This window comes from Phocoena sinus, chromosome 1 (genome assembly GCF_008692025.1).
Source record: "Phocoena sinus isolate mPhoSin1 chromosome 1, mPhoSin1.pri, whole genome shotgun sequence".
Taxonomy (NCBI): Eukaryota; Metazoa; Chordata; class Mammalia; order Artiodactyla; family Phocoenidae; genus Phocoena; species Phocoena sinus.
In genome coordinates this window covers 101,046,411-101,073,317 of record NC_045763.1, presented here as the reverse complement: position 1 = coordinate 101,073,317, position 26,907 = coordinate 101,046,411, and the positions used below count along the sequence as shown (strand labels likewise).

At 42.9% G+C, this 26,907-nt stretch overlaps 1 long non-coding RNA gene across 1 annotated transcript; it reads right to left on the bottom strand.

The window, feature by feature from the left end:
* Positions 1-230: 230 nt before the first annotated feature.
* Positions 231-17,391, bottom strand: LOC116750601. Its single transcript, XR_004349047.1, has 3 exons — positions 17,258-17,391; positions 4,742-4,746; positions 231-242 (listed from the first exon to the last, which is right to left on the bottom strand). It is a non-coding gene; the product is annotated as an uncharacterized LOC116750601 (long non-coding RNA).
* Positions 17,392-26,907: the final 9,516 nt, after the last annotated feature.

Genomic DNA, 26,907 nt, shown 5'->3' with positions numbered 1-26,907 from the left:
AAACACATTAAATATTATATTGTACAACACAGGGAATACAGCCAATATTTCATAATAACTGTAAATGGAGTATAACCTTTAAAAATTGTGAATAACTATATTGTACACCTGTAACATATAACATTGTACAGCAACTATACTTCAACTTAAAGGTAAATGAAAATAAATAAACACATCAAATATATAAACATCTATGAGCCCATAATGTCTCTTCCCCTCCATCCTACAACCAAGAAAGAAGACTTCGTTGGTCACCTTTTGGGAATACTAGGGTATTAGTCATTCTGATCAATATAAAAATGATACATAAAGGGAAAGAATAAAGTTTTTTTTTCATACATCTTTATTGGAGTATAATTGCTTCACAATACTGTGTTAGTTTCTGTTGTACACCAAAGTGAATCAGCCATATGCATACATATACCTGCATATCCCCTTCCTCTTGAGCCTCCCTCCCACCCTCCCTATCCCACCCCTCTAGGTCCTTGCAAAGCACCGAGCTGATCTCCCTGTGCTATGAGACTGCAAGAAAAAAGTTTTTATCTTTCCTTTCTTGTATAGACTATATTTCTTGATAACCAAATAGTTTGTGAAGGAAATTTCTTCTACATAGAAGATTCATAGTTAATAAATGCAGGAGGAAAGATAGCACTAAAAAACAAACAAACAAACAAAAAAAACCCCCACCATTTTGTAACCTCTAATGAAATAGTAGAAGATAATGACCAAATAATAGATAATGACCAAATTGGTTGCTAAAACCATTAAATAAAATGTTGATGCTGAACTTTAAAATAGATGGATTGGACTGACAACACTTAAACCCACTGACCAATCTTAACTAAAAGTGAAATAGCTGGCTATAATGTTTTTTACCTGTGGAATATCCTTACCAAAAAATACTGAATCTTACCAACCATCAAGAGCTTCAACCCTGCTAACAATTAAGTATGCACTTTCAAACCTTACTTTGACTGCTCGAGAAACTTACTGGGTTTCTTTAATGCCTCTGTTACTATTTCCTTTGTGTCATTTTGTTTTTCTTTAAAGACATAGCTGTGTGACCTTGGGGAAGTTATATTATTTCCTTGAGACCTGGTTGCCTTCTCTGTGAATATCTGGGTATAATTTTAGTATTGCTCAATAGAATTTTCAGTGATAATGAAAATATTCTATATCTGTACCATGCAATGCAGTATTCAATAGCTACATGGAGCTAATAAACATCTTTGAAATATGGCAAAAAAAAATTACTGAAGCTAATCAAGCTTCTGACTATCAGCTTATAGAAAATAAAAGAGATGGGGGGACATGTCAAAAACAGCACCATGAGGATACACTCAGTCAAACCCAGAATATGGGAAATTCTACAGAACAAATGATACAGTTTCCTCAACAAATAAATAGCATTAACATAATGGGGAAGGACTGCTACAAATTAAAAGAGACATACCAACCAAAAATAATGTGTGGATCTTTTGGATCCTGATCTGAATGAACCAAATACAAAAAAAAAAGAGACATTTTTGGGACTACTATGCAAAACTGAACATGGACTGGGAATTTTAAAATATTAAGAAATTACAGTTAATGATGTTGAATGGGATGATAGCATTGCGGTTATGTTTTTTTAAAAATTGGAAGTCCTTATCTGTTGGAGGAACATACTGGTGCATGAGTGTCTGGGATTTATTTTAAAATATTACAGCCCCACCTCCTCCAAAAATGTAGATAGAATTGAAACAAGAAAAACAGAATGTTGATAGTTATTGAAGCTGAGTGGTAGGTGGGTACATGGGGTCCATTATACTGTCCTCTGTAATGCTATGTATGTTTAACATGTTCATGACAAACATTTAAAAAATCTTTTTAATTAAAATAAAAATAGTGCAGGTTTGGGGGCACCAAGGAGATTTTGATTCTAGATTAGGGACCTTTTAAACAAGCAGCCCACATGATTCTGACCCAGATAGTCTAGGCCCAGATTGAGGGACTCTGCTCTAGTGTCACACTGCTCTAAGTAGTAAACAAACTCTCAATAGGTATTTATTGATGTATTGATTTCGATCAGGAATTGAAGTTGGAAAATTCTTTCCATATGGAAAAAATATGGGAAAGATCAAATGTGAAAAGAACTTGCAAAGAGAAGTATTTCATGTGCCTGACTAGATGCCCACCTCCTAAGGTTTCATACTGTCATCATTTCTGTCAGAGCCCATTTTATAACAGGGTATTCTGGATTCTCCAAACTCATTAACTGAAGGACCAGTTGGATTCCAAAGACTTCCTTAGTGGGTGCTAATTCTGCAATGCTCTTTCCTCCAGCCGTGCATGGGTAGAGTTTCTTCAGTCTGGTTAGTTGCAGGGTCCGGTAGTCTCCCTTTCTCTCCTTACCAGATGCTAAGAAAAGCATGTTTTCTGAGGCTTGTGACCCTTTCATCCTTTCACTTTGCTTAGATGCATATTTTAGCTCACCGACAGCAATAAAGAAGGCAATCATCAGAGCCTGTGCTTCTGTACAGCGGTCCGTCAAGATCTAAGCAAGCAGACCTGTTTAGGTAAACCAGCCGCGAGAATCCTCCCAAGGCACCTGAGCTACTGAGTAATTGGGCCGCAGCTGCTTTTCCTCCTCCTGCACTCATTCCTGGTTCAGCTTGCAGACTACAGGGATTTACCAGTTAATTGGCTGTTTCTATGATTACCATTCACTTAGGCACTCTTCCCTATTCTTTGTCACTACAAAATGCTTCTTTTAAAATTATTTGCTTTCCTATGGATCCTGAAGAAAAATGAGCAACCCTAACATCTTTAGGGTTTGTTAAAGAGAGGCACATCTGTCTGGGGAGACGGTGTGTGCTGTGGGATTTGAGGTGTTGCTGTGAACAGGGAGTGGAGCGGAGCTGGGACTGGCTCCACTGGATTATATATTACATAAAGGAGCAGGACAAGTTGCAGGTCTCAGAACCAGTTGGGCAGGTTGAGTTTCTTTTTCTTTCTCACCACTCAGTTGAACAGAGGAAACTTTCAACTGCATCAGGTGAATGGTTTCCCTGGCATTGTTGGGAAAGTTTAGTGGCTGGGGCCTGGCTTCCACGGCTCTTCATCCTTTTGTCTAGGTGCTGGACCCCCCCAGAGAGACAAGGCAACAGAATTGAGCGAGAGGTCCGGGGGGGCCCACCAGGTATCAGTTCAACTTTAGACCTGGGCCGCCAATGGTTTTTCAGCTGGCTTCTGACATAAAAAATTTAATGGGGAACCGTTGCCAAAGTCAATCCATCGTGTTTGTTTGTGCCTCTGCCTGCCACAAGTTACATCATGGCATTGGATTTTGGTGGTCACCCCATCTCCTCTCATCACTTAGTGCCAAGCTGCTTCCCAACATTCTTCCACAATGGCCCAGAGGCTCCCTCCCTTACTTCTACAGTGGAAAGTTCCAGAGTAATTCTGAGTGTGCCTCTTCCGAGTGCTTTGTGATTTTTTTTTTTTAAACGGGAGTCTTGCCATTCAAGAATCCTAATTGGTTCCTAGGAGGTGAGATGATTCTTTTGGCTCTCACAACCTCTAGATTTCTGCGGACCGTTCTCTGTTTACCAAATGAATGCTCCAGCCCAGGAGCCAAGGAGAAATCTGTTCCAGGCTCTCTCTACTTAAAGAAAAGACTGCTGTATGCTGTAAATTGAAAAGGAAGTCTGGGGGTTGAATTTCAATAAGAGCCTCGTTTAACTCTGGACTTCATCCCAGTGACAGGGGAGGTCAAGTGATCAGAGCAAATACCTTGCAAATAGGCAGTATGTGCCCTGCAACTCAGTAGGCTTTTCCCCTCTCTTCACTACCCAGAGTAGGGAAAAGGAGTATTTAAAAATCCCAGTGCTCAGACAGCTCTCCAGACCAATTAAATCTGTATCTCTGGGGAAGGTTTTGTTTTTTTGTTTTTGTTTTTGTTTTTGCTTTACCTCCCCAGGTGATTCTAAAGGGCTGCCGGGATCAGAACCACCACTCTAGAGGAAAGACCAATGGGCTGAGAATAAAATGATCAACTTTTCAAATCCTGCCTCTGCCATTAATGAGTTTGTTGGCCTATAAAATTATATAATTGACTCTATCGTAAGATTATTTGAGCTCTAAAGTTCTATAGCTCTCTTTCAACTGGTCTCTCTGCTGGAAACAAAGAGCATCCCAGGGCCAGCTGTTTTTCCATAACACCTGGAATGTCTCTAAAGCTATCTACAGTGCCAAAAGACCTGTCTAAGTGGGTCAGTGTATCAGTGAGTCCAGATTGCCTTACCAGGCTGAAGTAAACAAGTAGTGTGGTTTACAAAGGAAAAATACAAGCTACATGGTGTTTCTGATACTTTGGGGCCTACCAACTAGTTTCAAATGAGTAGTGGAATTTTTCTTAATGCATATTTAAGTCCTCTAGCTGTGCTAGTTTCCAATTCCTCTGATATTCGGTTAATTGGAAATACACCCTTCTCAAGAATGCCTTAAAATAAAAATGTTTCCCCTCTCCCTCACTGGTGGAAATTTAAATACTTAAAAAGCTAAGGTTACTACATTATCCACAATATGCATTTTTGTCTGGTCTGCACTTTAATTAGATATTACTGTAGTTGCCTAAATGAATAGAGAAAAGTTTAACTCTTGAACTAAGGCACAGTTGTTGGGCATAAAAGAACTCCAAAGGGATACTAATTGCTTTTAAAAAGATAAATTGATTTGAACCAGAGAAGCAGAAAATTACCTTTGCTGGGCATCGTCTTGGTTGTTTAAGAGAGAGAGGGCGTGCTGCAATTGGAACAACAAAATAAGTGTGGCTGAGAGGAGGCCCTTACCACTACCTGAGCCAAACACGAATCCTAAAGGCAGAAACTTGAAGCTCCAATGCCACTCAGTCAAGGCATTAACATCCTGTCTTTCTGGACTCCGTAACCTGTGTGCCTTCAGGGAAACTGTGCCAGCGATAGTTTGGGCATCTTCTAGCAAGGATTCCCAACGTTATTTGTAAATGTTGTCTCGAACGGTGTGTAGTGAAACTGTCTCTGTGAAGGTAATTTAAATTCAGTTGAATTTTTTAAATGAACCTTTAGGGCAGAGGTGAGGTGGTGCTTCCATCTGTGAACTCCACCGCCCTGTAGGGTGCTTTACCGAGAGAATGAGTTCAGTGTGTGTAGAAACTTGCATTCACAGCTCTGTGAACCAAGCAAAATCAAATTCAATGTACTGTGTCACAGCTACAGAAGCACTGGGAGCAACTGACCTGGAGGTGAACCCAGAGATGCTCTTTTCAGGAGGAGGTACTTAGAAAAACCACACTCCTGCCCCCAGAAAATCTCACTGAGGCTGAGGATGTGTGTGGCTTATTCAGTCGCGTGTGCAAACAGTCCTTGGTTTTTCCTTCACATAACTGAGAGCACAAAATAACAACATTTGTAAATATTGATTTAATAAAAGCCATTGGCGACTGCTGGACAACTGTCTGCCCCCATGTCTGCCACCTCTCAACAGCACTTGCATAGCTGGCCAGTCCTGTCTTAGCTATTGTCCTCTCTGGGCTTCTCCTCCCACCTCACAGTCTTCTTCCTTTTCAAGCTCCTTTGTTGACCCTCGGCTCATTGCCTGACTAGTGCTGGAAAGCCCTGAGCTTGGTCCTGGGGCCTCATCTTCTCTCTGTCACTCCCCCACTTGGTGATGACATCCATGGCCATGGCTTCTTTTTTTTTCGCTGTGCTGCACAGCATGTGGGATTTTAGTTCCCCAACCAGGGATTGAACCCAGGCCCCCTGCATTGGAAGCACAGAGTCTTAACCACTGGACCACCAGGGAAGTCTCTGTGGCCATGGCTTTAAGCACCACCTCTATGCTGAGCCCTCCTTCATCTCCATCTTCAGCTCAGACTTGCCTCTGAGCTACACACATCCATCCAACTGGGGTGTATATTAGGAATCCAAACCCTTGATTCCTCCCTTCCCTATATTCTCCACTAAGTAAAGTGGGACCACCTAGTGACTCACAACAAAACCTAGCAGTCATCCTCAATCCTCACCTTCTCCTCCTTCCCTCTAATCTGCCAACCAGTTCTGCAAGGTTTATCTCTAAAGTATATTTCTAATCCTCCCCCTTATCTCCATTTCCACTTGCACCATCCTCTCTGGCCCAGGTTACTCTAACAGCCTCCTGGGTGATCTTCCTGCTTTCACTCTCGCTCCCTACGACGCCTGCTCTACACAGCAGCCAGAGTGAACTTTGTATAATGTAAATCAGATCATGTTAATCACCTGATTAAAACCCTGCAGTGTTATCCCAGGAATGCAAGGTTATCTAGTTCTGTAAAACACCATATTAACAGATTAAAGGGAGAAAAAAACTACATGATCATTTCAGCTGACGTAGAGAAAGCAATCAATAAAATTCACATTAAAACCCTTGGCAAACTAGAAATAGAAGAGAACTTCCTTAATCTGATAAAAGGTGCATCTATTGAAATACTGAAGTAAACATAATCATACTCAACAGTCAAACTAAAACCATTTCCACTGGACTCAGAAAGAAAATAAAGGTAACCGGTATCACTGCGTCAAGTTACCATTGTTCTGAAAGTCGGAGTCAAGGTGAAAATTCCATTCAACAAGTATTTATCAAGTGCCTAGTAACTATGTGTCTGGAGCATTTCTAGGCTCTTAAGTTTCACCAATGAATATTCTGAAGAACCTAGGGGCAAGACAGGAATAAAGACGCAGACATAGAGAATGGACTAGGGGACACCGGGAAGGGGAAGGGTAAGCTGGGACGAAGTGATAGAGTAGCACTGACATATAAACACTACCAAATGTAAAATAGATAGCTAGTGTTCCGGAAGCAGCTGCATAGCACAGGGAGATCAGCTCGGTGTTTTGTGTCCACCTAGAGGGGTGGGATAGGGAGGGCGGGAGGGAGACACAAGAAAGAGGGGATATGGGGATATGTGTATACGTATAGCTGATTCACTTTGTTATACAGCAGAAACTAACACACCATTGTAAAGCAATTATACTCCGATAAAGATGTTAAAAAAAAGAAAAATGATTCACCAATGAATAAAACAGACAAAACAACATTGGGCATACGCTATAGTGAAGGAAGGCAGAAAATAAACAATAATGGGCTGAACTATGTTCCCCAAAATTCACATGTTGAGTCCTTAACCAGTACTTTAGAATGTGACTATATTTGGCAATAAGATTTTTAAAGAGGTGATTGCGACAGCCTCTTCAATAAGTGGTGCTGGGAAAACTGGACAGGTACATGTAAAAGTATGAAATTAGAACACTCCCTAACACCATACACAAAAATAAACTCAAAATGGATTAAAGACCTAAATGTAAGGCCAGACACTATCAAACTCTTAGAGGAAAACATAGACAGAACACTCTATGACATAAATCACAGCAAGATCCTTTTTGACCCACCTCCTAGAGAAATGGAAATAAAATCAAAAATAAACAAATGGGACCTAATGAAACTTCAAAGCTTTTGCACAGCAAAGGAAACCATAAACAAGACCAAAAGACAACCCTCAGAATGGGAGAAAATATTTGCAAATGAAGCAACTGACAAAGAACTAATCTCCAAAATTTACAAGCAGCTCATGCAGCTCAATAACAAAAAAACAAACAACCCAATCCAAAAATGGGCAGAAGACCTAAACAGATATTTCTCCAAAGAAGATATACAGATTGCCAACAAACACATGAAAGAATGCTCAACATCATTAACCATTAGAGAAATGCAAATCAAAACTACAATGAGATATCATCTCACACCAGTCAGAATGGCCATCATCAAAAAATCTAGAAACAATAAATGCTGGAGAGGGTGTGGAGAAAAGGGAACCCTCTTGCACTGCTGGTGGGGATGTAAATTGGTACACCCACTATGGAGAACAGTATGGAGGTTCCTTAAAAAACTACAAATAGAGCTACCATACGACCCAGCAATCCCACTACTGGGCATATACCCTGAGAAAACCATAATTCAAAAAAAGTCATGTACCAAAATGTTCATTGGAGCTCTATTTACAATAGCCAGGACATGGAAGCAACCTAAGTGTCCATCAACAGACAAATGGATAAAGAAGATGTGGCACATATATACAATGGAATATTACTCAGCCATAAAAAGAAACGAAATGGGGTTATTTGTAGTGAGGTGGATTGACCTAGAGTCTGTCATACCGAGTGAAGTAAGTCAGAAAGAGAAAAACAAATATCGTATGCTAACACATATATATGGAATCTAAGAAAAAGAAAAAAAAAGGTCATGAAGAACCTAGGGGTAAGACGGAAATAAAGACACAGACCAACTAGAGAATGGACTTGAGGATACGGGGAGGGGGAAGGGTAAGCTGTGACAAAGTGAGAGAGTGGCATGGACATATATACACTACCAAACATAAAATAGACAGTTAGTGGGAAGCAGCCGCATAGCACAGGGAGATCAGCTTGGTGCTTTGTGACCACCTAGAGGGGTGGGATAGGGAGGGTGGGAGGGAGGGAGATGCAAGAGGGAAGAGATATGGGAACATATGTATATGTATAACTGATTCACTTTGTTATAAAGCAGAAACTAACACACCATTGTAAAGCAATTATACTCCAATAAAGATGTTAAAAAATAAATAAATAAAGAGGTGATTGCATTAAAATGAGGGTTAGAGTGGGCCCTAATCCAATCTGACTGGTATCCTTATCAGAAAAGGAAATTTGGACATACAAAGACACCAGGGGTGGATGGGCACAGAGGAAAAACCAAGTGAGGACACAGAGAGGCACTACGTGTAAGCCAAGGAGAGAGGCCTCAGGAGAAATCAAACCTGCTGACACCTTGATCTTGGACCGTCTCAGCCTCCAGAGCTGTGAAAAAACAAACTTTGGTTGTTTAAGATTCCTGGCCTGTAGTAGTTGATTGTGGCAGTCCCTGCAAACTAATACAGATACAATAAATAAACTGTACAGTATTTTAGATAGTGACAAAATACTATTAAAAAAAGAGCAGAATTAAAAGAGGTCACGAGTACTGGGAAGGAGGAGTATGGATCACAGTATTACGTCAGGTGGTCAGAGCAGGCCAGGCTGAGAAGGAAACAGATAAGAGATATGAGAACAGGAAAGGAAGAGGTTGGAGGGTGGGGAGTGAGACAGACATGGGTACACAGAGAGCTTTATTTTATCAGTACGGATTTGTGTCTTTTGCTAGGAAGTGGGTTTATTATTAAGCAATCAGTGGGTTTGCCTGATATATTTCATCATAATTGCTTTTAATTTTTTTATGTTTAACCTTCCATCTTTCCTGGCGTGAATTTCTTTTTTTTTTAATTTTATTGAAGAATAGTTGATTTACAATGTTTCACATGTACAGCAAAGTGATTCAGTTATACATATACATATATTCTTTTTCAGATTATTTTCCATTATAGGTTATCACACGATATTGGATATAGTTCCCTGTGCTATACAGTAGGTTCTTGTTGTTTATCTATTTTATGTATAGTAGTGTGTATCTGTTAATCCCAAATTCCCAATTTTTCCCTCCTGCCCTTTTTACTGCCTTATGATTACTTATGGTAATCATAATTTTGTTTTCTCTGTCTGTGACTCTACATCATAATTTTTTTAAAGATTGGATTAGAATAGTTGGCAACTGTACACCAGCTGGTTATTATTACAAAAGTGCAGTGGGAGAGGCTAGGAGGGCAGAGGAGAGGATGGAGAGGGCAGGTGGGTACCAGTGATACAGGGCATGGGATCCTCAGGATGCTATGACTGATTGAGTGTGGGAGGTGAGGAAGGGAAATGATTTGCTGGCCACCGCACAGGTGACTGGAGAAAGATGGTGCCATTACCAGGACCCAGGACGAGGAACAGCTATGGGGGTGAGGGGCTGCAATGGGACCGTGAGCTCAGTCTTGGTGGGTTCCTCAAGTTGTTTTTGAGGTCCTAGTTGATGTTCAATGGGAGAAAAAAAAAAAGAGGAGAGATGAAAATGTGTGTCACACGTATGATCCTGTAACGCTCACTCAATTCTTGAGGGTAGCCTCCTTTCTGGTTAGACACCAAGGGCAGGACCCCATGATCAAGTTGAAATCATATCCCACTGCAGTTCCTCAGGGCTCAGGCGCTGCGCATACCCCTGGATTCCATGCTCAGAACCTCTGGAAACCTGCCTCTCATGCAGCCCCGCCACCCCAGACCCTCCTCCCCTGCCAGGCCAATTCCACAAACTGCTCAGAGGATGTTACCATAGGGAAGGATCTTAGAAAGCAGCTAGTCAGCAGCTTTTAAATAAATGCCAAATTCTAGAATAGATTTAGATTGACAGAAATGTTTTAGAGATAGTACAGAGTTCCCTGATCCCCACACTCAGGTCCCTCTATTATTAACATCTTACTTTAGTATTTGTCACAATTAATGAACAAATATTGATACATTATTATTAACTAATACCTACACTTTATCCAGATTTCCTTAGCTTTTACCTACTGTCCTTTTCCTGTTCCAGGATCCTGTCCAGGATATCCCATTACATTGAGCCATCGTATCCCCTTAGTGTCCTCTTGACTGTGACAATTTCTCAGACTTTCCTTGTTTTGGATGACCTTGAAGATTTTGAGGAGTGCTGGTCAGGTATTTTGTAGAATGTCCCTCATTGGGATTGGCCTAATGTTTTCACTCCTCCCCCCCACTTTTTTTTAAAGTAGTAAAAGCTTTCTCCCTTCCACCCAAACAAAAGGAGAGAACAGCTGCGGGTTAAAGGCTAAGGTGATGGCTGGAGAGCCTCAGGGTGTCTGCGGAACTCTGCAGGGCTCTGAGAAGCCCGATCCAGAGCAATTCCTCACTTATAGACCAGGAAGCAGCTCTACCCAGCTCCCACCCCTCCTCAGGGCAGGATCTTCCCCATTCACCCACTCACTCACTGCAGTTGCGCACATCTCCTTCCCATGTGAATTTCCTGTCCAAAAGGGATCTACACAGAGACAATCTCTCTTATTGTTCTGACCTTCCCCCCATACACACACTTGAATCTGTTACTGCTGAGCAAATATATTTACATTCAGATCCTTCAGCTCAGCAAGACGGGTCAGTGGGTCAAGGACCACTTTGCGAAGTTAGAAAAACACACATTTAAGGTCTTGTTCCACGATTTCAAGGGCCGACAAACCCTCTGAGAGTGAAACATGAGGAATCCCTGAGATAGGGCAACATGTGGGTTAAATGTTTTGTCTCCCCAAAACTCATATGTAGAAACTCATATGTAGAACTCCTAACACCACCCCCAGCATGTGATGGCATTTTGGAGGTGGGGCTTTGGGAGGTGATCAGTTCATGAGGGTGGAGCCCTCATGAATGGGATTAGTGGCCCTGTATAAGAGACCCCAGAGAGCTCTCTTGCCGTCTTTCTGCCATGTGAAGAGATAATAATCGGCAGTCTGCAACCCAGAAGAAAGCCCAAGGGCCCTCTCCAGAACTCATGGCAGTGCCCTGATCTCAGACTTCCAGCCTCCAAAACTGTTAGAAACAAATTTGTTTTTGACAAACCACCTAGTCTATGGTGCTTTATTACAGCAGCCCAAACAAAAAAACACAACATTCTAAGTGAAATTAGAGGGACTTCCCCGGAGGTCCAGTGGTTAAGACTGGGCCTTCCAATGCCAGGGTTGCGGGTTCGATCCCTGGTTGGGGAGCTAAGATCCCACATGCCTCACAGCCAAAAAACCAAAACATAAAACAGAAGCAATATTGTAACAAACTCAATAAAAACTTAAAAAAAAATGGCCCACATCAAAAAAACCCTTTATAAATAAATAAATGAAATTAGAGTAGGTGCACCTATAACACTCAGGTTTGTCAAAGCCCGGGCTCCAGTGTCCAGCCGACCTAGGCTAATTCTCTTACTAGTGCTGTCACCTTGCTGAGTTCTCTGTGCTCCCTTTCACACTCTGTAAGGCAACGATAATATCCAACTCAGAGGTTGTGGTGAGAACCGAGTGAGGCAAAGTCCAGTGCAGTCAGTGTCTGGTCAACCACAGCAGCTGTTGGTGTTATTATTATTGCTGTCGCCGCTGCTGTTGTTGTTGCTAGCAGGCATGAACACAGCCTGCTCCTTTTTCCCTGTGCCGCCCTCAGCAGACCGTGGGTGGAACGACACCCAGACCTAACACTTTTCTAGGACCTGTAGCATTTGAGGTGATGACCAAAGGGGAACATTTCTCAGCTGGCAGAGGCCCAGGAAGCAGTTTAAACCTCAAAATAACCCTTGGAGACAGGGGGCATTTGGGGCTTCATCTGGATTGCCTCGGCTGAAGAGAGGGTCTCTTGGGGAAGGTCTCAGCATGTCCTTCTTCTAAGCAATGCTTTTCAAACCGCAGGTTGCAGCCTGTTAGTGGATATTGAAATCAGTTGAGTGGGTCATGACTGGCCCCTCTTCCCCCCAAAAAAGAAATAAATAGACTGGACTAGAATAGATCAGAGGGCATCATTTGTAGAAAGTGTAATATTGTTTGGGGAAATTTATTTTGCTTGTGTGTGTATGTGTGTGTGTGTGTGTCTACTGGGTCATGCTGTAACATGTCTTTCTAGGGTCAGAAGTCAAAAACTTTGTGAGCCACTTCTCTGCAGTGTGTGAGAGAATGAGGTCTGGGGGGTTTCTTAAGCCCACCCCAAGGAACAAAAGAGAAGGGAGAGTTTTTAGGACCAAGAGAGTGGGGACTAGGGGTAGGGCCTGGGAGTGGAAGGTGCTAGAACCTGTCACTCCACTACGGGCCCCACCCACACCACAGGTTATCGTTTTTTAGCCTTTTCTGGCTCCTTTTAGGGATTAGCAGTTTTAAAAAAGACACCAAGCTCTTAAACACCGAGGATTTGTGTGTTTGCCTGCAGGGCAGCGAGGAAATGGGAGGACCGGATCCTGGAGAGAGCCTGGCCTGAGAGAAGCCTTCTTATCCAGCCTCCACCTTCCCTTCTGTGGCTCCTTCTGCCCTCAGGGTAGAGTTGGAACATAGCCCTTCATCCTGGCCCTCAGTTTCTCTCTAGCCTCCCATAGCTCCCTCCTGGCACTCCGGAGTCCAGACATCCTGCATCACTTCCCAGACCATCACGCCGCCCTCTCTTTCTTCTGGCCTCAGATGTTTCCCACCGACTTTCTTCTCTTTGGAACATCCTCCGGGCCTTGTCCTTCAGGCCTCACGTTAGAAATCACCTTCTACCTGCCAGTACCAGGTGGTTGAGTCTCTGGCGTGGCTCCCCGGGTGTAGGTGCCTGCCACCCCTCCAAGACTGAGCTCCGAGGCAGGACCTGGGTCTGGCTCACAGCTGTGTCCCTGCCTCACGAAGCACAGGGACCCCCAGCCATGCCTGACTCATTTTTTGTTAAATTAATAGGTCGAGGAGAAAAAGCTGAGCACTCTCCTGGGGTCAAATCCTGTTTGCTCTGGAATTTCCGGGAATCTGAGCCCCGAGGGGTCGGGGAGAGCAGGAAATGCTAGTTCAAGGACAGAGCTGAGTCAGAGAGGCCAAGAGACCACGACAGAGGCTGGCGCTGCCCAGCCAGGTGGGTAGGGCGGGACGGTGCTGCAGAACAGGCTGTGGCTACTTCTCTGTCTTTGATGGCCCTGGCTGTGCGGGGGACCGTGGAGGAGCACCTTCTGTCCCCCGGGAGCCTTAAAGGAACTTCCGGACCTCTGACTCCAGGTTCAAAGGTGGGAAAGTACAAGGTGTGTTTGGGGCGTGGGAAAGAGAGCAGAGTGCCCGGAGCAGTGAGCAGACAGAGAAGGAAGGGGTAGGGGGGCCGGGGGGTGGGGATGGCCTGGAAAGCCAGCTCAGGGGACAGGTCTTGGCCAAGGCCATGGGAGACCACCATAGGGGTAAGTGGGCGACAGCCACCACCCTCTATAATTGCAAGTTTTTGCAAAATTGCATACAAATTTCGGGAAGTTTTTCTAGAAAGGAGACCACGGCTTTCCTCAGATCCAGAAATGCTGTGACCACAGACAGTAAGCAAACCCTGCACTTGAGGCTTTTGAACAGGTTTCGGGACTATCGCTCTGGCAACAGTGTACACGGGAGAATGGAGTTTCCCTAGGTTCCCTGGTGGAAAAAACATGTTTCATGGCAAGACGTGTGTAAATATTTGAGATCTGACATTTGGTTGCTTAATAAGATTGCCTGCTTCTCCACATGAGAGTTAGAAATTTTATTTTCTAATAGAGGTAGACCCCAACGTGATCTGCAATGCCTGTTACGTTTGCAGAGGCCTCGCTGCCTCCAGCAGGGAGATTCTATCCTTTACTCCTCACGCCACAGCTGACCTTGACCTGCCTGGGGCTCCCAGCCTTCGGCTCTGCTGCTTATCTCATTCTAGCCTGGTCCAATGCTGGGTCATTCATTTGTTCATTCAATAAATCTTTTGCGAGTGCTGACCATGTGCTAAGCGTTGCACTAGGTGGTGAGTAACTACTGCTCCTTGACTTCAAGTAAACCACAAGGCAGTGGAGGAGACACATGGGAATCAGATCATTGCAGCATGCGATGAAGGGAATAGATGTGGGGTTACACTCCAGCACAGGGGAGAAGGGCGAGCTGGCCTGGGACATCTGCAGCAGGTGTAATGACTGCAAGGTGGAGGGGAAGGCCACGAACATGAGGCCTCATCTTTCTATGCCAAAATGCCTAGGAGTCCATTGAGTCTGGCTTTCCTCAGATATGCAGATGAATCCCACTTCAGCCCTCTGTGCAATCTAAGACCAACTGCAATTGGTTTTTGCATGTTTTTTTTTCCCCCCTTTCCTTTAGAGGTTCTGGGAGGCACAAGGATAAAGGAGCTGGCCTAAGGAGAAACTCAAAATGTGTTGTTAATGTAGTCAAGTTCGTCGCTTTTAAGAATGAGGACATTTGTCTCCCTTTGTCCCAGGGATGTCCAGCTGGTAGATGCCTCTTCTTCCCTTCACATCTCTGCTGACATCTGTGCGTGGATCTCCTGGGCAGAGGTCCCTTGATAGAACACCTGTCCGTCCCCAGGCAGTCCCAGGGGGTGGTGATGAGGCAGGCTGCCCTTCCCTGTTCTATCCTGTCCCCTGATGCTCCATCCTGCTCCCCACAACACGACTGCACCAAAGGTCCTTGATGTGTCAGACTTAGCTGAATGGTTGGAGATAAACAGGGAGAATTATAACATCAGAGGGGAGAATCTGTCCATTTCATGTGGTTCTCCTCCTGATCCAAGAGGAAGGCATCAGAGAAGTCCAACCCTGTGTAAGAAAGCCCCACCGGGACTCTTGAACTTCTCATCTTGCTCTCCTACCCTCAGCTTCCCTCTCTTCCAGACCACAGTGCAAATACCCACTCTCCTCTTTAGGGAATCCCCTTTCCTACCGACACAGTTGGTGTCACCCTAGAACACTTCCTCCTCTTCTCCCTAGATGGACATGGTAATTCCTGGTGGTACTTTAGCCAAAGTCTGATACATTTGGTCCCTCCACACTCATCCCAAAATGGGGGTGGGGGCGGGGCTGTAGGGGAGGAGTAACGGGTGACCCATCAGCTGGGTCTGAAAGCTCTTGTTCAGTGGCTGGTACAGAACGAGGGTTCTTCCTGTCCATCAGTAGGGTAACCATCATTCAGATACAAATACATCTCCTAAAGAAAAACTTTGATTCTCGAAAATGGTATCATCTAGATCCACATCAAGGGAGGCAATCATTGCTCTAAGTACAACATAATCACAGATCCCTGCCTGCGACGGAGCCAGCAGTTACCAGGCAGACTAGTATTCCTCCCCTGTGCTCCTCCCTCGCCCCCAGCCTGGCTTCTAGGCAGTGCTTCTGGGTCTACAGAAATCAAAATACACTTTGCTGTACTATGTGATAATATTGAATTCTGCTATAGAAGATAAGATAAACAAATGGGATGGATGTAACTCATAAGAAGTCTTAAGTAGAGATAGAAAGCAAAGAGTTTATGAACCATGAGCAAAATGCATAAGATGTGTTAAAAACAGGAAGTTAGGAATCTATAAACATAGAATGGAGAAGAGTGTTCCTTGTAGATAGAAAGGAATGGAGAGACCAGGTCATAAGGTGCAAAGCATGTCTGGCTGATACCAATTTGAAAATTCCCATGTTGGTCCTACTTCAGCCTCATATGTGCTCTGCTCTAGAAATGAAGATAAAAGCTCTTGGCCATAGAGTAGGCTGATCAGTGAGCTGTATCTACTGGCTGGGTGTCCTCAACCCTGTGACTGATAGAATATGTATGTGTTGGCTCCAGCTTGAGGCCCTGTGTTCAACCTTGTATTAATCAGGGTTCTCCAGAGAAACAGAATCAATAAAATGTGTGTGTGCGCACATATGTGTGTGTGTGTGTATATATATATATATATATATATATACACAGAGAGAGAGAGAGAGGTATTAGATATATAGATGTATATATATATATATATATATATATATATATGTGTGTGTGTGTGTGTGTGTGTGTGTGTGTGTAGAGACAAACTTAAAGAATTGGTTCATGTGATTATGGAGGCTGGTAAGTCCAAAATTGGCAAAGTAGGTTAGCAGGCTGGAGACCCAGGAGCAGTTTGAGTCTGAAGGCACTTTTCTGGCAGAAATTCCTTCTCTCGCTGGGGAGATCAGTCTTTTTCTTAAAGCCTTCAACTGATAGGATAAGGCCCACCTACATTATGGAGTGCAATCTGCTTTATTCAAAGTCTACTGATTTAAATATTAATCTCCAAAATATTCCTTCAGGGACTTCCCTGGTGGTCCAGCAGGTAAGATTCTGAGCTCCCAACGCAGGGGGCCCAGGTTTGATCCCTGGTCAGGGAACTAGATCCCTCCTGCATGCTGCAAATAAAAGTCCACGTGCTGCAACTAAGAAGCCCGCATGCCACAACTAAAAAAAAAAAAAAAAGCCCACAATGCCACAACTAAAGATCCTGAATGCTGCAACAAAGATCCCAAGTGCTGCAATGAAGATCCAGCGCAGCCAAAATAAATAAATAAATAAACAAATAAATAAATATTTTTTAAAAAATATTCCTTCACAGAAACATCTACATTAGCGTTTGACCAAACATCTGGGTACCATCGCCTAGCCAAGTTGACATATACAATTAAAAATATCACAAACTTCAACTCTGGTTCTGTTACCGAGTCTAAGCTTGTACTGCTTGCTCCACAACAGGCCAATAATCGCGAGACGAGTTGTTGGGCAAGCAGTAATGACTTTGGAAAGCCAGCAAACCGAGAAGATGGTGGGCTCATGCCCCAAAGAACCATCTTGCCTGAGTTATAATTCAGGCTTCTTTTACACTAAAAGGGGAGGGAGTAAAGTCAAACATTTCCTGGTTCCCATCAGCCTCCGGAAGGATGTGTTAATTTCTTCCTCCCTGCAGTCATTCACAGGTAGGCCTGGTCAGGATGTTTCCTGTGAGCTAAACAAAGGTATTTCAGCTTCATGCTCATTACCTGGGAGGCAGGATCCCAAGAGGTGAGCCATTATGTATAATTTAAGCTTATAGGCAAGATCCCTTTAGTTATTAACTTGTAATAGGATACAAAACATTCTTCCCTATTACAGTCCTCATAACCTCCCCATCACTGGGCAAGGCTGATGTAGCTGAGAAAAAGTCAGAAGTGTGAGCATTGCATAACCAGGAGTCAGATAGAGCAGACCTTCTACCCCACTTGCACCCTACCCTAAGCATGCTAACCTACCTGCTTTCTTTCCCCTTGCCTCTCATAAGTTTTTAAATGGATTTAATAAACGGTGTTATTGGAGCATCTTAATTGGATTTGTGAGCCTTTTCTTCCATGACCTCTGGGACAGCTTACCTGACTTGGAATGTACCATTGCCTAAGGCAGTTTCTCACACTGCAATGCCCAAACACCTAGCATCAGCTTTGCAATGACATTTTTCTGCACTTAGGCCACATCCATTCTTATTCTCTGCAGGCAGTGGGCATGGGAATGGGGGTAACGAGGATCAAAACGCTTCACCCCAGCACTGGGTTAATGGGTTTTATTCTTCTACTTACAAAACTTTCCAAAAATACTTGACTGTGTTTTTCAGGGACTGGAAGACTGGGGAGAAACTGTCAAATTACCTTCTGACCTGCAGTAGTTGGTTATTAGGAAGGACAGTAACACTAGTCAGGGAGTCGGATCAAAATACAAGCAGAGGGTGGGAGGGAGGGAGACGCAAGAGGGAAGAGATATGGGAACATATGTATATGTATAACTGATTCACTTTGTTATAAAGCAGAAACTAACACACCATTGTAAAGCAATTATACCCCAATAAAGATGTTAAAATAAATAAAATTAAATAAAAATTTAAAAATAAATAAATAAAAATAACAGAAATAAATTCACTAAAAAAAAATACAAGCAGAAGTTCCCAGATCCATTCCCCGCCTCACTTCCTCCTACAAGAGCCCCAACTCCAACCACCACGGAGGTCACCTCCAGGTTGGAAAGGGAGTCTCGGCTCTCCCTACTTACAAGGTGTGTACAGAAACCAGGAGTGCCATGGGCTGGGAATTAAACTCCTTAAAAGCAGGGACTTGTTTTTCTTTGAACCCACACCACATACATCCTGCCTGGCACATAGGAGGTGCTCCGTGAAACTGAAGGGGAGTTGGAGGGAGAGCCTGTTGACTGGCCTGCAGGGAGGAAAGATTTGTTTCTGACAGCCCATGTTGAAAATCTGAACGCAACTTTCCCTAGAAGCGCTGTTATACATGGTGATTTTGTGCTTAGTACCAGCATGTCCCTGAAGGAGTGAAGTAGGCGTTGTCAACTGATCTGGGGGCATAACTAGCATATATAACACTATTTTCCTATGGGATATACATTACCAATTTTAACCAATTCATTTAAGAATCTATTCATAAATTGAGAACTGCCTCTACACATCACTATTGTCAGCCAACCCCTAAATTCCAGCATGTCCATATACTGGTGAGTACATGGGAAAGGGTTCAGGTTCACCCATTCCGTCACCTCCCTCCACCCGAGATGCATGCAGTGATTTTGCACTTCATCCTGAGCCTCGTAGCTTAGGTGCCGTAACACCCCAGGGCAGAAACCACTCCTTATTTTCACACCTTCTCCTCAGTGTACACCGTCAGGCCCCTAGGAAACTGTAAATGCTAGAAATAGAGTAATCACATCGCTTCTCTGGAGAGATTTGTTTCCCACTCACACCTTCTCCCTGGAAAGTGGGAGGGGTTGTGAAGGTTGGGTGATGGCTAAGAGTGTGTACAGCTGTGCTCACAGCCCCCCACCCATGGCGCGCCCACTAATTCTCCAGTAGGGGGAGCCAGTACATGAAGATCCTATTCCCTCCCTTCACTGAAATTATCCCACCTGACTCAACCCTCTAGGCTTAGGCATAGACGAGGGGTTTCAGAATGAATACTACTAACGGGGAAAAAGCTCCTTTATTAAACATTTATTTAATGTTCTGAAAGAATGAAACATGCTAAATGATTGTGAACTGTGGCGCTTCCTACAGCCTAAGCCCATGCAAACCTTTGAAGAGTAGCCTGGGAAAAGGACTCGGCAGAATATTTTTGCAACTCTGTATATTCAAGTTAGATCAGTGGTTCTCAACTGGGGAAAATTTCGCCCCCCCAGGAGACATTTGGCAATTTTTGGAGACATTTTAGGTTTTGATAACTGGGTGGGAGGGGACAGAGGTCAGAGATGCTGCTAAACATCCTGCAGTGCACAGGACAGCTGCCCCCTGCCCCCCAAACAAAGAATGATCCAACCCAAAATGTCAGCGGTGCTGAGATTGAGAAGCCCTAAATTAGATGGACATCTGTGGTCTGTCATGATATTATCTAGGGAAACATCCAAAAGACCATTAACAAACCTAGTAATTGTAAAGATTACAATATATATAAAGGCAAATGACTTTCTTCTGAATTTTATTTCCTTATCATTGGTTTACTGTACAGGTTTTTATATCATGATTTAAGAATTTCTAAGTTTTCCCTAATGTTGATCTCTCACTGTCAACCATTTTTCACAAATAAATCAAGTTGTTATTACTCAAAGCTAGTAATTATTGAGAGAAGAGAAGAAAAACTACAGAGTATATTGAGATAAAGTGGCTAGCTTATTCACCAACTAGGTGACTGCAGCAGATTTTAGTTTCTGTAAATGACTGCATCAGTATCCCCCATCCTACATGCTCTTCGTATAATGTGACTTCGGTATTCCTCCCATTGAGAGGCGGGGCCTATGCTCCCTCTAGGTGAATCTGGGAGAGTTTATGACTATGGCACAAATTAAACTATGTGACTTCTGAAGTTAGGTCATAAAATGTATACAGCTTCCTCTTGGTTCTCTTGAAACCTATCCACCATGCTGTGAGGAAGCACAAGCAGCCACATACGTAAATGTTCAGGCCAACAGCCCCAGTTGAGGAATTGAGATCCCAGGTGAAAGCCAACATTAATCACCAGACATGTGAGTGAACAAGCTTTTAGGTGGTTTCTGTCTTCAGCCAATGAGTCACCCTCAGCCTTCTTGTCTTTTCAAATAAGGACCCAGACTTTGTAAAACAGAGACAAGGTGTTCTTGTTGTACCCTTTCCAAATTCCTGACCCACAGAATCCATAAGTATCATAAAATTGTTATTTTAAGTCACAAAGTTTTGGAATAATTGCTATGTAGTAAGATATAAGTGGAACAGTAATTCTTCCTCAAATATATATAAAATTTATCCTGCAATAAAACTTGCAAATTACTATACATCATAGATTCTTTTTATTTATTTATTTATTTTTGGCTGCATTGGGTCTTCATTGCTGTGCGCGGGCTTTTCTCTAGTTGCAGCGAGTGGGGACTACTCTTCGTTGTGGTGTGCAGGCTTCCCACTGCGATGGCTTCTCTTGCTGTGAAGCATGGGCTCTAGGCATGTGGGCTTCAGTAGTTGTGGCTCGTGGGCTCTAGAGTGTAGGCCCAGTAGTTGTGGCACATGGGCTTAGTTGCTGCATGGTATGTGGGATCTTCCAGGACCAGGGCTCGAACCCGTGTCCCCTGCATTGGCAGGCGGATTCTTAACCACCGCACCACCAGGGAAGCCCACATCATAGATTCTTCAGGAAAGTTGGTAAGTGGCCAAAATGACAAATTCTAAATTTTCAATGTCAAAGATCTTCTACCAAAGTGGTAAGTAAGTGGCAAACATGCTATCACCTTCCTACCCTGTACCTAAAGCAGACATCACTAATTAATCATAGAACTCTTTCTTGATGAGCAGGGATCCGGACTTAAAACCCTTCTCAACAAAGCACTCAGCAAAGCACATCAGCAATTATGTGATTGAGACTGGCACACAATTTGAAACCTCTTCACCATCCTCAGTCTTTTTTATGAGTTGAGGCTGGTTTCCACTGGCTTATCCCCAGACAGAAGGATTTATCTAGTGTTTAATCAGGTGCACACAGAAGAATGTATGGCTTTGCAGCACCTGTTTGCAAAAATTCTGTTATATTAGCTCTCTAGATGAATATGGGTGGGATCTTTTAATGATTTTTGAGAATTTGGCTATAAAACAACAATAGCAATCTACTGGTGACAAGAGCCACTTTTATTAAAGAAGAAATAAACCCAAGTCCCTAGTAACATCAGAAAAATGTTTAACTTCTAAAAACTTCTAGACTCATATGTCTAGTCTGTGACTGAAGATTGTCAATGTTATGGGATAGTTCAGAGGTGGAATTTGCACACAGTTAAAGGGGACGTTGGTACATGTATTATTTTGAATTTTGTTCAATGCATATTGTTACACCAGGTCTAGGGAACAGCATGAGGTGAATTTGCCCTCTCTTTTTCAATTTTCTATTCATCATGAAATTGATGCCTTTACCTTGCAACTGACAGTTAAATTTCTCTCTCTCAGATCAGGGATTCTGAGAAGCCTAAGTTGTTTATTTTTAAAAGGAATATAATAACAGTTATTTGAAGAAAATGACCAAGGAGATTGAATTCCCGAGCAAGCAGGTAAACTACGTGTCAGAGGTACTCTCTAACCCAAGATTTCAAGGATTCTGGAGACATCACAGTCAACTTATTCTTTCATGGTGGCTTTTTGAACAATGAATCAAGTCACCTATTAAGGGGGTAGCAGTCAGGACAGAAAGGAAAAGTCATGTTGATTAAAATTCTCTAATTGTTCTTTTGAGAACACTTAAAAAATCATAATTTAACCAAGGCAATAACCTTAGGACTATTTCTGAGATCTTTAAAAATTGTCTTCTGCATCTCCTGCCTGCTTCCAGTGTCCCTTCTCACCTTCAAACCACCCCCTGCTTTCCTTCCATCCCTTTTCCAAACAAACAAACAAACCCTGTGTCTTCATGTTGCCACTTGGAGACTGAAGCCATCCTTTTCTTCCCCTGCCTCTTTTAGGGCTTCCCATTTCTGTCCCACCCCCCTAGAAAAGCTATGTGTCTAATCTTATTAACAGATTCGAGCTAAGGTGTTATTGTAGTCTTTTTCTATTAAGAGCCACTGTCCTATAGGGAAAAAAATTGAGAAGCAGATAAATTAGAAGCAAATGAATTTCATTGTTTTATCTATTTAGAAGACTGTATAAAAATTTAAAATTCCAAAGAAGGTAAAAATGTCTGTAGGGACTTACCTGGTGGTGCAGTGGTTAAGAATCCACCTGCCAATGCAGGGGACACGGGTTTGAGCCCTGGTCTGGGAAGATCCCACATGCCGCAAAGCAACTAAGCCCGTGCACCACAACTACTGAGCCTGCACTTTAGAGCCTGCGAGCCACAACTACTGAGCCCGCATGCCACAGCTACTGAAGCCCGCGTCCCTAGAGCCCGTGCTCCGCTCAAGAAACCACCGCAGTGAGAAGATGGCACACTGCAACGAGGAGTAGCCCGCTCGCCGCAACTAGAGAAAGCCCACGCACATCAATGAAGACCCAACACAGCTAAAAACAAATAAATTTATAAAAATAAAAAATAAAAATGTCTGTGGACATTAAACATTAAACTCTCACGATTCTTTGAGAGATATATTACTGTGTCCATTTTCCTGATGTGGAAATGGAGGCTTAGGCCTGTCAAGAGATTATTTCAAGTTCTCAGGATTCAAACCCAGACTGACTGAACTGCAAAGCACATGTTTTTAACTGTCATACCTCAGTGCCTCCTGGTATATATCTTGGTTTTGAGAGATTTAATAGGATAGTCTTTTCTGGGCAGCTTGAAGGAACAAGGGCATTTTAACATCCTTATTCTTGAGAGCCAATATTAAAAAGCACGTGTTTATGACTGTGGCTGTACTAGAACACTTAGCAAATAGCTTGCTTTGGATAGCTGAGGGCTTACTAATTTAAACACCAATTTTTGAATGTGCATGGAAATTTTTCTTAAGGGCATTATGTAATTTCTTGCCTTCTTAAGCTGGATATGCTAAACATAATTTAGCCTTTAGCCTTTCCTTATATACTCCAGGTTCACCAATGTGAACACTAGCTGCAGTTAGCGAGGCTCTACAACAGCAATGTCCTCGGGACTGTTAAAGTACATACAACTGTTTTTAACCTACATTTTAAGTGGTCCCAGACTACCATGCTATTTGAGTTCTTGGGTCTGCTTTTCATAGAGTTTCTGCCATGCTGTCAGCCTCTTGGTTACTGACTCTCAATGCTATTAGTATCTGTCTGCATTAGTCCTTCTTTGCCCTCTTAGATTTGCTGCTTATAATCTGTGGTGGATGTGAAACCAAGATGTTTAGGCCTGTTTTGTCTGGGGTAAAAAAGTAAATACTCATGGAATGGCTGAGGGGATTTCTAGTGAGTAGGGAATACGAATTTTCATGAGTAGAATTTATAACATCTATTTTAATTTCCTGATTCTCTGGGTAAATAATTGATGAGATTGTTAGTTAACAAAGGTACTAGCCATATACATTGATATCCCCCCTGCCCACAACCTCCTTTAAGGGAAATTGTCTACCGACCACAGCCTGTGACTTCTTTGGGGGCCATGCTTTGCCCTGTTTAATCATGATCTCCCCCAGTCACACACACTGCATGAGATTGATGAGCAGAGCACCTGACCCAAGGGCAACCAAACCACAGACTGGCCAATGACTGTGAGAAAGATAAGCTGAGCTTAGCCCATCCAACTCTGGTGAATTTGAGCTGAAAAACACATTGAGGCAAGTAGGTGAGAGGTGGTAACTGAAACAGAAAGCTCATGAGGACGAGCTATGGCACATGAGGCCATGACGTATCATGAGCCATCTGAAATGATGAAGCAGCAGAATCTCTAGGAAAGCTGATTAGAAGAAGGAGGAAAAGAAAGCAAATGCACAGAGAGAGGCAGAGATGCTCTGCAGGGGGAGAGACAGAGAGAGAATGTCATATTCTATGTGTATATTTACTCCCAACACCAGTTTTCTCAAGGCAACTTGAGCAAGTCTCTGTGTCTCCCACCCAAAAGAAGCTAACTATGAAAATCAATTTTGGGAACTGCCCCAGAACCCGAGGGGAGGGCGGCCTCACTGAGGCTGCCGGCTCTGGAGGGGCCCTGGCAGCCGAAGCCGCGACAGTCCTGGGGACCGCAGGCCGGATCACTCATCCTGGGGTAAGCCAGGTGCCATGTCATGAGGACACTCAAGCAGCCCTAAGGAGAGATCCATGTGGCAAGAAACTGAGGCAGCCAACTGCAGCCATGTTAACTGAGCCGTGTGGATGAAAGGTTCTTGGTGCTCCAGCCAGGAGTCAGTGCTGTGCCTCTGAGGTGGGAGAGCCAACTTCAGGACACTGGTCCACAAGAGACCTCCCAACTCCACATAATATCAAACGACGAAAATCTCCCAGAGACCTCCACCTCAATACCAGCACCCAGCTTCACTCAACGACCAGCAAGCTACAGTGCTGGACACCCTATGCCAAACAACTAGCAAGACAGGAACACAACCCCACCCATTAGCAGAGAGGCTGCCTAAAATCATAATAAGGCCACAGACACCCCAAAACACACCACCAGACGTGGACCTGCCCACCAGAAAAACAAGATCCAGCCTCATCCACCAGAACACAGGCACTAGTCCCCTCCACCAAGAAGCCTACACAACCCACTGAACCAACCTTAGCCCCTGGGGACAGACACCACAAACAACGGGAACTACAAACCTGAAGCCTGCAAAAAGGTGACCCCAAACACAATAAGATAAGCAAAATGAGAAGACAGAAAACACACAGCAGATGAAGGAGCAAGATAAAAACTCACCAGACCTAACAAATGAAGAGGAAATAGGCAGTCTACCTGAAAAAGAATTCAGAATAATGAGAGTAAAGATGATCCAAAATCTTGGAAATAGAATAGACAAAATGCAAGAAGCATTTAACAAGGACCTAGAAGAACTAAAGATGAAACAAACAACGATGAACAACACAATAAATGAAATTAAAAATACTCTAGATGGGATCAAGAGCAGAATAACTGAGGCAGAAGAACGGATAAGTGACCTGGAAGATAAAATAGTGGAAATAACTACTGCAGAGCAGAATAAAGAAAAAAGAATGAAAAGAACTGAGGACAGTCTGAGAGACCTCTAGGACAACATTAACTGCACCAGCATTCGAATTATAGGGGTTCCAGAAGAAGAAGAGAAAAAGAAAGGAACTGAGAAAATATTTGAAGAGATTATAGTTGAAAACTTCCTTAATATGGGAAAGGAAATAGTTAATCAAGTCCAGGAAGCACAGAGAGTCCCATACAGGATAAATTCAAGGAGAAATACACCAAGACACATATTAATCAAACTGTCACAAATTAAATACAAGAAAACCTATTAAAAGCAGCAAGGGAAAAACAACAAATAACACACAAGGGAATCCCCATAAGGTTAACAGCTGATCTTTCAGCAGAAACTCTGCAAGCCAGAAGGGACTGGCAGGACATATATAAAGTGATGAAGGAGAAAAAACCTGCAACCAAGATTACTCTACCCAGCAAGGATCTCATTCAGATTTGATGGAGAAATTAAAACCTTTACAGAAAAGCAAAAGCTAAGAGAGTTCAGCATCACCAAACCAGCTTTAAAACGAATGCTAAAGGAACTTCTCTAGGCAAGAAACATAAGAGAAGGAAAACACCTACAATAACGAACCCAAAACAATTAAGAAAATGGGAATAGGAACCTACATATCGATAATTATCTTAAATGTAAATGGACTAAATGCTCCCACCAAAAGACACAGATTGACTGAATGGATACAAAAACAAGACCCATATACATGCTGTCTACAAGAGACCCACTTCAGACCTAGAGACACATACACACTGAAAGCAAGGGAATGGAAAAAGATACCAAAAGAAAGCTGGAGTAGCAATTCTCATATCAGACAAAATAGACTTTAAAATAAAGATATTAGAAGAGACAAGAAGGACACTACATAATGATCAAGGGATCGATCCAAGAAGAAGATATAACAATTGTAAATATTTATGCACCCAACATAGGAGCACCTCAATACATAAGGCAAATACTAACAGCCACAAAAGGGGAAATAGACAGTAACATATTCATAGTAGGGGACTTCAACACCCCACTTTCACCAATGGACAGATCATCCAAAATGAAAATAAATAAGGAAACACAAGCTTTAAATGATACATTAAACAAGATGGACTTAATTGATATTTATAGGACATTCTATCCAGAAACAACAGAATACACATTTTTCTCAAGTGCTCATGGAACATTCTCCAGGATAGATCATATCTTGGGTCACAAATCAAGCCTTGGTTAATTTAACAAAATTGAAATTGTATCAAGTTTCTTTTCCGACCACAACGCTATGAGGCTAGATATCAATTACAGGA